The following is an 11,791-nucleotide window of genomic DNA, read 5'->3' on the forward strand; positions in this document are numbered from 1 at the left end:
TTATAAATTACATATTAGCTACAAATAAATTGTATTTTAAATGAACATCATTAATGAAATTAGAAAATAATTGCATAAGTAAAAATTTAAATTAATCAATCATAATAGATGTTAAAAATAATACTAAATAGATAATTATATTTAATTCTATTAATGAGGAAGGTGGGTTGATGTCAATGAATATTATATTCCAAAATAGTTGAGATTTTATATATATATATATATATATATATATATATATATATATATATATATATATATATATATATATATCTCACGTAGAAAATCTCACAGTCCTCAATTTGCGTTCAAACACACCGCAAAGTGCGTCCGAATCCCTCAAACCAAGGCTTTGATATCAAATTATAACATCCCGAAAATTTCGAATTGATTTTTATTCATAAAACAGACTAACCAATTAAATCTTTATTCCAAAACCATTGAATAATATTTGAATAGTTGAAAACCATACATTATCAAAGTTAAGTTTACAAAACTGCAAAAAACGACTATCTTTGATACGTGTGTATAGTCCTGCCGAGCCCTAATCACGAACAACCTGCAAAATATTTAATCCATAACTGTAAACAAAAAGCTTAGTGAGTTCCCCAGTATACCTTATATTCCACCATACATACAATGCATCCACATACAGTTCTCGATTCTATCGTCGAGCATACAAAACTCCTATTCATATACATATATCATACACAATGTGCCCAACATAAACATTCACATGCCTATCCCAACTCACATAATGGGCCCGCCTAACGATATATAACGGGCCCACCAACCATACGTAATGGGACCCGCCAAGGAGTAAACACGCCCAACCCAAACTCCACTACCAGGAGCCACATCTTGGTCTTCCGTACAACCGCCATGGGCCAAATCCCGGCGTTCCATGCAATCCATAAAGCGATATGCAATCAGGGGTCAGATAGACAGTCGAACAGATGATCCACCCGAGAGCGAACAATCAATAAAAGAACATCACAATCAGGAATTGGACCAAGAGTTCTCAAGCTATTCAACTTAGAGTACATAGAACCTAAACTATCACTACAACATAATCACGTAACATGAACACATAACATATACAAGCATATTGCATACCCTGGACAACTAGCCTTCCCTAGTTACCCTGTGATTGACCAATGATCAATTAAGTCCTTTGCTGGTCTATCACACATAATCCTGATAACTGGCCTTCCTCGACACCCTGCCTACATAACCCTTAACAATATCATACGATCAACAGGCAAGACCCTACCAGTCTAACTACCAAAGCACCAAGTGTTCTAACTGTATGGCATAACAAGAACTTATCCTAAACAACTAGCATACTTGTACTCTAACCGTGCCTCTATCCTACCATTCAAAGGATATATAGTGGGATACGTGTCATAATGAGAAACTCACTGTGCTTCTAAGTTTGACCTAAGGTCAAACTGGTCAAAAGTCAACGGTTAAAGGTCCACATAGTCAATGCCATGTCGTGGGTCCTCCTTCGCCATGTCGTGGGAACAAAAGACAAAATAGTCGAAACACAGGACATTGCCACATCATGGGACTTCCTTTGCCACATTGTGGCAATGTCATGACAATACAGTCGCGATTCTAAGCACTATCACGTCGTGGCTTTTGGAAGAATGCCAAAGTCTTCATTAAGTGCTTAATCCCTTTAGATCAAGGCCCATAACTTCTGATCTAGTTCTTTTCACAAACTTAATGGATAAACTCTCCAACTTTATCCATTAGGACTTCATCCCGAAGCTAGGTCTACAACCCTAAGTCCATTAAGTCCTTAATATGACCCTAAATTTCTCATGGACCCAAAATAGCTCTAAACATGACTATTTTCTCATTTTTAGAATTTAGAAACCTAAGGACCATTTGAGAGTCACAACAAGCTCTGGAGTTTCTCAAACTCTAAAAGTATTCATGGATAGGACCAACATCATCTAAAATGAGTTCAAACTTGAAGCAAGAATAACAAAGGTTAACATGTAAACTTTATATCTCCAACAACTCATAAATCTGAAGGGAAAGATGGATCCAAGTTAGCTCCTTGTTTCCTTGCATGACAATGAACTTCCTTCTTCTTCAAGTCTAGCAAAAAACAAAGAACAAGGACTCCAATCAATCAAGCAAGATCACAAACATGAAGTGGGGGCTAGGGTTTCGTTTAGGGAGGTTAGAGACTGCAAATGATGCCTTAGGTCATGAGTTAATGACTTTAAATATGGAAGAAACCCTAAAAAATAATGGGATTGGGTTGCAGCGTTCACCACGCCTCGACACCCTTCATGCCACGTCGTGGTGTTCATCAGAAAACGCGTTCTTCAATTGCCATGCCACGTCGTGGCATATGGTTTTCTTCAAAACTATGTCTTTTACTCCTTTATATCAACTATTGGTCCATTATGGGAAACGGATGTTATATTAATATGTCATATTATATTAAACTTTCTAATCTATTAAATATAGTAAATTCATAAACTATTAAAGATATATATTAAAAATGGATAATATAATTAAAGTAATAATAAATTGTTATTATTATTTTTTGGACTATTCGGTTCTTATTTTATAAATCAAAACCGATCTGAAATCCAAAATAATTATTCAGTTATGTTGAAAACCAATCGAAAAATCTGAAGATACGAACCAAATAGTCTAATTTAAATTGTCTAATTTAAAAATTCGGTTTTATCCAAATAATATAGATCCATATCTATAATTAACATTGAGTTTCCGTAATATGTGATTCTAACATTATAGACATCATGTTATAGTTCAAAAAACTAAACTAACCTCGAAAGCTTGACATTGTACAACTCTGTCATTAAGATTGATGTTATCTAACTCATGAGGTGGTTGTTAATGCTACAATGTTATGTATCATTAGCTTGCAATTGCTTCCTGATACTCTATATCACCGAATAGATTCTCTTGATTTTAAAATCTCTCATTTGAAAATTTTGGGAAATGGCTATATTTACGTCAAACAAAGCATCTTAGAATTTTTTTATAACCACTCGCTTAGTTGAGAAATATATAAGTGCATTGATATCAAAGAAATTGCTTCCTTGAATATACTTAAAACATCATATTTTTATAATATTTTTAGATGTTCGAAACCACCTTTTTAAATAAAAAATAGATTGAAAATAATAATTGAGTTCGAAAATTCTAGAAAGACAAAACTGCAAAAATGGTCCATGTGGTATGCATTTTTTTGGGGTTTTAGTCCAAACAGTGACTTTTTTAGTTTCTTAGTCCTTTTGGAGTGGTTTGTATGCAAAAATGGTCCCTCCGAAAACTGAAATGACTATAATACCCTTGAGGTATTTATTTTTCATTTTTCTTTCATTATTCTTAAAATTTAATATTTATTTATTTATTTTAACAATTAAAAAAATAAAAAAGGGCCCACCTCTCTCTCTCTCTCTCTCTCTCTCTCTCTCTCTCTCTCTCTCTCTCTCTCTCTCTCCAGGTCATATACCCATTTCTTTCTCTCGTTCCCAATTTCAACGAACAAGAAGGGGCTGTGCTACCTCCGGCAATCTGGAGATAGCCACCGCACCACCTGCTAGCCTCCATTCGACTACCAAACTCCACCGTGAACCGCTACATCTCCGCCCACCATAGAACCATTCTAGCCTAACCCCATCTCTTTTCTTTTCTGTTGATCTGAGCAACCCCCAACAAACCCCAATCCTTGCTCCTTCTTTTCTTTTCGATCATCGCTGTATTGGGAAGATGGAAGCAACAGAGCTGATGTGCTACGACTACTCGTCGCCGTTTCAGCACCCATCAATGTCGTTTGATCCAACTGTGATGATCATAGAATATACAAAAGATCATCATCAAAACACTCAGCTAAAATCAGAAACTGTAACTCTATTCTCCATATGTAAGTGAAGATTAATACCTCGTGAAATATGCAGTCAAGTATGCAATATGATTGGGCAGATCGAGAACCTTCTCTGGTTCGAGCACCATTAGGTAGAGAAGAAGGAAATCGGTGCAGGAGGGAGCCATTGCGTAATCTGCTGATAGTTGTTCCATTTGATGAAACAACAAAGCATCGTTTTCCAGAAGGTCTTGCAAATACATACCTGTAGGGTTTCATTCATTATGAGTTCACTTCTACTGAAGCATCTCGAACAATTGATGAGTTCCGACCATTGTTCATCAACGTATCGACCTTTAAACCGATTTTACGAATCTCGTTAAGCCCTAATTGGGCCAAATTATGGGCATCGTCTAGAATTAGTAAGTTCAGCGACTGCTTATTGAAACTATGCAGGGTTAAAATAGACCAAATTAGGCCTAGAATAGTTTCAGTTTCGTATAATTTACTAATTCTTCACAGACATGATTGAAAGAATGAGAAACAAATACCAATCGTGATCGAGACGATCAGGGACGTCAATCATCCACTCCGGAAGCATAAGCTGACTGGCGAACCACCGCCGAGCTTCAAGGCCTTTGAGCTTAGCCGCTTGACGGATGTCGATATCAGTGATATCTCCGGCATCAGTCTCGGGTTCTTCAACTATAGGCTCGGGTACAAGTTCGACTGGTTCCAAAGGAGAGAGATTTTTATTTTTTTAATTAGTTAAATAAATAAATAACTATTTAGATTTAAAAAATATGAAAGAAATGAAAAATAAATGAAAAATAAATAACATAAGGGTATTACCGTCATTCCACTATTCAGGGGGACCAAAAACGCAATGAAACTAGCTCAAAAGGACCATCAATCCAAAAAAGTCGTGGTTTGGACTAAAACCCCAAAAAAATGCATACCACAGGGACCATTTTTGCAATTTGTCTTCTAGAAAAGGTAATTTTTAGAAATTACCTTTTGTCATAACTTATATTCTAGAAAATCTTATTGAGTTTGAAAATGATAATCAAGTTTAAAAAACCAGAAAAGCATTTTTTATGATACTTTACGGTAGAAGGCTGATTTAGAAAATTCAAAGTTCTTTTTGAAAATCTATATTTTCGAGACCATTTAAAAAATTTGTATTTTGCCTCGAAAATCCTTGTTTGTGAACCGACTTTATGCCAAATTTTGGATTATGAAAATCATAGTTAACCGTTATTTCGAACATGATGGTTATTAGAGATTTAGAGATATAATTTTTTTAGATGGCTAATAAGGTCAATATACAAAAGATATAGAAAATTTTTTTTACTAGTGGAAACACTCTCGTACAACACAATTTGATTTATAGAATGTATAATGCAACGATTGCTTTTGGTTTTCAAGAACTATAATTATGACCCGTCTATTGTAGGTTTAACCGGTTTTTGACAAATTCGACATCTTTGATGATTTTCCGGTCATATTTTCAAATAATTCTCCGGCTAACATGAGTTTTTTTTTGCGAGTTCTTGGCACATCAGACCAAACCTTTAAACAAGTTCTGAAATTTTTTATTGAATACGAGTTATACAAATCTGACCTTCAAACGATTTCTAGAAAATTTATTGAAAATAATTTTTGGTAATTTTTAAAGAACAATTTTTTGTTCAAATGATTTCAAGAACTCAAGAACACATGAACACAAGAAATTAAGATTTGCAAATCGATTTCGGTAACATGTTTTTAGGTTCAAACGATTTCAGGAACATAGAACACGTCATTGAAGGTTCATCCATGGAAGGTCAGATTTGAAGATTCATCCATGAAAGAATTGAAAGATTTTTTCTCGTGGGTTTTCGTTTAGATTTGAAGGGTTTTTACAATGGGTTCATCAGAAACTCGATTTGTTCTTTGGTTCAGCAGAAACAATTTTTTTTTTTTTTTGTGAAAATACAAGAACCCATGTCAAAGAACTCGTTGCCGGCAAACTTAAGTTGGCTGGAGGGTCGCCGAAGATACCAAAATCATTGGAAACCGGTTAAATTTGAACACCAATAATAACTCCATATGTAAATAATGTATAATAGTAGGTTATAATGATATTTTTATATAAAAAACAAGTTTAACGATAAATAGTATATAAAAAATGACTACAGCTGAAAAAAAAATTATTACCAACATAAGTCATTAGCCATTTATAATATAGATATTTTCATTCAAACTTGTTTTGTTATGTTAATCAACCTGTCTGCTCCTTACATTTTATCATTACAAATGTCTTTTAAATTTTAATAACAAATTTAATAAGAAAAAAAAACATAAATATTTTTTAACAGCAAATCTAATATACTCCTAAGGTCTAAGCTACTCCCTATTTACACATGTGTCTAAAATACAACTAGAACAATCGACTTCAATAAAAAATGAAAACACTTGATACAGAGAGAATATAATTTTTTAAATTATAGATATTTTATGCAAAACATTGTTTTACTAATTCTAAAGTCCACAATAAACAACATTAATCACTCTTTGAATAAAGTTTCCATGTACAGAGTAATCCTTTAATTGTGAGGGTACCCCTACCACACAAGCCAAAGTTGAAGTGACTTTTATGAAAACGGCACCTCCTTTTCAAAACTCTTATTGCGAACAATAATTTGGAAACTTGGTTGTTGCTCCTGATTATCTCGAGCCAAGGAATCATGAGGCTAGAGATTTGAGTTTGTGTTGGATTTTGTATGTATGTCAACAAGAAGAATGTTAATATTTTTTGGTTGAATATCAAAGAAAATTATAATAGGAGATTTGTAACTTAATTTAGGAGATATATTAAAATTTTAAAATAAAGAAAGGAAAAGTTTAGTTTAAATAAAGATTGAGGTTTAGGAGATTAAATATATTAGGAAACATTAGATTAGATGTAGAAGAAATTGAGTATACTAGATGTTTCCACGGCCATGCCAATGGCTGGGGCAGCATGAGCGATGGTCCAAGACCTCCAAACTACTAGGACAATATATATATATATATATATATATATATATATATATATATATATATATATATATATATATATATATATATATATATATATACTAGGTGTCAGACCCATGTATTACATGGGTTTATTTAAAAAAAATATATATGAAATTTTAAAATTTTGAAAAGTTTGAATTTATAACAAAAATGAGAAAAAAATTTTAATTATTAAAAATAATGAGACTTTAATACATTGAATACATTACATATATAAATCATTTCTAATAAATATCTTACATATATATTACCTTACATATTAAATGTGAAATTTTAATTTAATAAAATGAAAATTACAATAAAATGACAAGTGAAAAATAGAAAATTCAAAAATTCTAAAAAATGACATGTGTCCAAATGAAGAAGAAGATGACATATGGCAAAAAAAAACATTCATTTATTAAGGAGGATATATATATATATATATATATATATATATATATATATATATATATATATATACCATTAAGGTATATAAATTTAAGTACCCAAACTCATCATATTACGTCGTTTTGTATTACATTTGCACATTGTAATTGTACAATGTTCTTTTCATTCAACTTCTAACTTGATTTAATTCCAAGATTTTTATAGATTTTACATTTTTCTTCCTCTTACGTAATTTTCATTTTTAACTATTAATATATATATATATATATATATATATATATATATATATATATATACTTTCTAAAATCCTGAAAATAAATCAAATTAGGGGTCGAAGTTTAAGAACATTATAATGAATATATCAAACAAAACGATGTATTATGGTGGGTTTTGATACCTAAGCTTATATACTCTTAATGGTATATTCACTTTTTCTATATATATATATATATATATATATATATATATATATATATATATATATATATATATATATATATATAGGGAAAGGTTATATGGAAAAACAAAAAAACCCTACAAATGCATAAAAGAATACTTAGTGATAACAAATCTTTTTTTTTTTTGACTTTTTTTTACCAAAAAACCGCAGCTATTTTTATAAATTTGCTGAAAAAAATAAAAAATTGATTTTTTTTGTTTTTTTTCAAAGAATTTAATGAAAAAGTAGCGATTTTTGTACCTATAAAGTCAAAAAAAGATTTGTGATCTCTAAGTATTTATTTTTATGTATTTTTATGATTTTTAGGGTTTTTTTTAGAGTTTTTTGTTTTTCATAGAACCTAAACCTATATACAAGAACGTATCTATATATAATAAAGATGGGTCCTAGGACCCACCTATTTTTTTAGTTTTATATATTAATTACATTGAATAAAGTTTAGGAACCATCTTGAGAAAAAATATGCCCTACCTTACATTATTTTTGACAAGATAAAAAGACAAATAAATGAAAGAAAGGCGGTGGATTTATATTTAAATTTACAAAACAAATAGTTAATATTTATTAAAACTTATCCCATATAGAAGATAAAAAGAAAGTGATGTAATTATTTGATATTATAAAATGGATGGTGGATGGTTATAATAAAAGTTGAAAAGCAACACAACTCATTCCATATTGTTGGTTCTAAAAATAATTATTGCAAATGAACAAAAAGAGATTTAGTCGTGCAAAATAAATGTTTTTTTTTTACAAAAATCTAGTTTTAGGGGTCAGGTAGACTGGTTTTACTGGTTCGACCCGACCCGATTCATCACATGGATTGTTTACTTTTTAGATTTTTCGATTTTACTTAATTAGGAACCACATACTATTATTCTATTCTAGATTCGTCAGTGCGTGTGTATATATATATATATATATATATATATATATATATATATATATATATATATATATATCATGTATAGCGATTGAGTTGAAAATAAAAGGAAATATGGCCAAAACAAAATCAACATTGTAGACTTAAGGACGTGTGATTCTTCTAGAATAATCATTGCATTGAGCCTCTCACCATCATCGATTGAGAGATTATATGTATCAATTATAACTTTTTCAACGGTAACAAAATAATCAACTCATAATAAATCGATTCTGGTTGTTATGCAACCTTTTGATTTTCAATTTCAATTTATGTTTTTTGATTTCTAATTCAGTATACATGCTTAAAAAATTGATCTTCAATTCTTATTAATATGATTTCATGCAGACTCATTGATTTGATTTCTGAAATCTGATTCATCTTAATCTAATTTTGATTTTCGGTTTGTTTTAATCTGATTTTTGATTTATGTAAATTATAAGATTTAATTATTGTTTTTTCACTTCTTTCATGTTAGTTTTCTGATAAAAAGTTAATTTATATGTTTTCATTTTCTTTACTTGATTCTTTCTTATTTTTTATATGTTTAAAATAATAACATGTTGCGTAGAAAACATTTATCTGGTCGTGAGAAAATGAAAAAAAAACAAACAACTAATACTATTTCAAAAACAATCTAAGGAGAAATTTATAACAAGTGCCCATTAAAAAAACAAAAAGTCACCACCTTTTACTAATTTATGTTTATTCAAAGATATCTTCAACCCTACACCAAAACACGATTTTTACACCATTTTGATGTGGAGACATCTTCAACCCCATTTTATTTTACACACCATTTTAGTGTAAACCAATAGTATAACATTCATATGCTATTTTTTGTGCTATACTATTTTCCACACCATTTTAGTGTAAACCAATAGTATAACAACAAATTTTGTGCTATACTATTCATTTACAATTAAATGATATAAAACATTCATATGCTATTTTTTGTCTCTATTTGATCTCTATTCAATTAATTATAATTATAAAAGTTAATCTAAATTTATGTTATATATTAAATGATATTAATTAGTCATAAATATAAAATTTATTTTTAATGTTTTAAATTTATATAACTTTTTTAAGTAACAAATGTGATTTTAATAAAACAAAATCTATTTTGAATTAGCAATATACAAATATAATTTTGTAATAAATATATTTTAAAAAGTCTTCATAAAAGATATATATATATATATATATATATATATATATATATATATATATATATATATATATATATATATATATATATGTTAATAACTAATTAGTTGACGAGTGTATTTGCCAATTCTGTATTAGTTTAAAAAAAATATAGTATGAACTTTTTTTTTGATAAAATATGGTATAAAAATATTGTAGGATTGAAGATGGTCTAAGGCCTCAATTTTTTTTTAATATTTTTTTTGAGGCTTCAAATCGGTTTGGAACTGCACTGAATGTATTGATAAACATGTTAAAATAATCAGAAGAATCATGATTTTTGGAAAACTTTTACAAAAATTTGTGTCATGGATAACTTTTAGATTTTAGATTTAAACATCTACATTTTGTCAGTTTTGAGAGGTAAATTTGCAGTTTGTTTTTGTTATTGGCAATTCATCCAATGTTATTTTAATTTAACTATTTTCAAGAATTTTTTTAATTTGTATCTTAAATATTCAATAGTAACTCTACAAATTTTCAACAACTTGTTAATCAGTATATTAAACTTATTTACCGTTTTAATTTTAATGTTAAATTTTTAAAGTTCAATATAATATATTTAACTTATTAATATAATTTATATTTTAAATATATGATATTAAGATCAAGACATAAATTAAAATATCAAATAAACTTGAAATAAAATTGTCATATGATTATTTTTTAAATAGATAAAAATAATAATATAAAATTAAGTATTAAATTTAAATCAAAGTACTAGATTAGTGAAAAGTTTGACTAAAATAATTTTTTTTAGAATAATATTTTTCAGGTAAACTAATAGTAACTATAAATAACATAAAATTATATATTTTATTATTTTGAAAACAATAAATAATATTTAAAACATAATCATTACTAAAGTGAATAATATTCGTCGCGTTTTGGGAAATCATTAAATTAACAATTTATCATAATTTATTATGTATAATATTTTTGTTTATTTTTATTGATCACTCAATATATATATTCAATATATATATTATATATATTATGTGGTCAATATACTATAATATTTTGTATCTATCTTTTTAATCCTATTTTATTTTTTTCTCTTTAATTGTATTTTAGTTTTAAATATTTTTTATTTTTTAACTAGTTAATTATTTTTATAATAGTTTTCCATTTATGAAACATTTATATATTAATATCCAGTGATAACATTTATTTAAAATATTTTGTATTAAAATATGATATGTTTGAAATAAGGACTAACTAAATGAGGAGATTTTATGGACATTTTAAATATGGATCAATATCTTTAATTCATTAAAAAACTATTAAAATACGTTAATCATTGGAGATGTTATTTAATTATATATCAAAATTAATAGAACGATGAAATGAAAATAATATTAAACCATAGTATATTTTGCTATTGTAGATGCTATAAGTCTATTGTGCATGAGCCCACTTTAACCATATATATATATATATATATATATATATATATATATATATATATATATATATATATATAAAATTAATCCATGTAATACATGAGTTTCACAACTAGTTCTTTATTATTTCGTTAATGGTGTCAGTTATTAATAGGTAACCATATATCCCTAATTCACTTGTGTATTAGGCATCAACGGATAACCTTTCGTACCAAAATCATGGTTAAATTTGCAGATGAGTTTCTAATGAAGGATCTTGGACTTCTCAACCATTTTCTAATTAGCATCGTTTCATGCCATATGAGTGGATTATTTTTATGTCAAAAGAAACTAGAACGAGCTGGAATATCATCTTGAAAACTTACTGATACTCCCATCGATACAAAGGAAAAGTTAGTACCAATGGTGGATGACATTTATCCAACCTGGCTCCTTATCCTATACTTGTTGGACCAGTTCAATGCATCACCTTCACCCAACCTAAT

The 11,791-nt window shown here is 28.5% G+C and overlaps 1 long non-coding RNA gene across 1 annotated transcript; it reads right to left on the reverse strand.

Moving 5' to 3' along the window:
• Window positions 1-3,743: 3,743 nt before the first annotated feature.
• Window positions 3,744-4,493, reverse strand: LOC145100172 (uncharacterized). The gene is made up of 3 exons (XR_013704859.1): window positions 4,411-4,493; window positions 3,938-4,124; window positions 3,744-3,838 (listed from the first exon to the last, which is right to left on the reverse strand). It is a non-coding gene; the product is annotated as an uncharacterized LOC145100172 (long non-coding RNA).
• Between the last annotated feature and the right edge of the window lie 7,298 nt (window positions 4,494-11,791).

The sequence above is a fragment of the Lactuca serriola genome, chromosome 4, assembly GCF_051521515.1.
Source record: "Lactuca serriola cultivar US96UC23 chromosome 4, Lser_US96UC23_V15, whole genome shotgun sequence".
Taxonomy (NCBI): domain Eukaryota; kingdom Viridiplantae; phylum Streptophyta; class Magnoliopsida; order Asterales; family Asteraceae; genus Lactuca; species Lactuca serriola.